This window comes from Seriola lalandi, unplaced genomic scaffold (genome assembly GCF_002814215.2).
Source record: "Seriola lalandi dorsalis isolate HSWRI2012SDOR001 ecotype SW California unplaced genomic scaffold, Sedor1 jcf7180002054570, whole genome shotgun sequence".
Classification (NCBI taxonomy): domain Eukaryota; kingdom Metazoa; phylum Chordata; class Actinopteri; order Carangiformes; family Carangidae; genus Seriola; species Seriola lalandi.
The window spans coordinates 38595-39119 of NW_019525123.1; the positions used below are offsets into that span (position 1 = coordinate 38595).

Below are 525 nucleotides of genomic sequence, written 5' to 3' on the forward strand. Positions count from 1 at the left end.
GTCAGGTACTCCAGCACAGCCGCCAGGTAGACGGGGGCACCGGCACCCACACGCTCCGCATAGTTTCCTTTGCGCAGCAGCCTGTGAACACGACCGACCGGGAACTGGAGCCCAGCACGGGAGGAGCGGGTCTTTGCCTTCGCTCTGGCTTTGCCTCCGGTTTTACCTCTTCCACTCATGTTGTTTGATTTGATCTCTACGGTGTCAACTCACACAAAGTGTGGCGCTCTCTGACACAAGCCTCCTTTATATCTCCGCGGAGAGGGAGAGGGAGAGGGAGAGAGAGACTCTGTTGCTGTCAGACCAACCAGGAAAGAGGCTCCAGCAGAGGGCGGCCTGCTCGGAGATTTGGCGGCCGTTTCGAAAGGACTTTTGTCCAATGAGCAGCCGAGGATCAGCGGCGGCTCGCTCCTGTGGGCGGTGCTGAGCTCCAGGAGGAGCCCGTCACCAATGAGGACCGGGGATCTCAAGCGGCGTCACCGTTTCACAGCCGGTCCCACGCTTTAAGAGCCGAGCCGAGCTTCT

General features: G+C 60.0%; 1 protein-coding gene across 1 annotated transcript in view; it reads left to right on the forward strand.

Annotated features, from left to right (window-relative positions):
• LOC111662857 (histone H3-like) overlaps positions 1-525 on the forward strand; it is a 1097-nt gene that overhangs the window by 292 nt on the left and 280 nt on the right. The gene's annotated exons all lie outside the window — the stretch shown is intronic.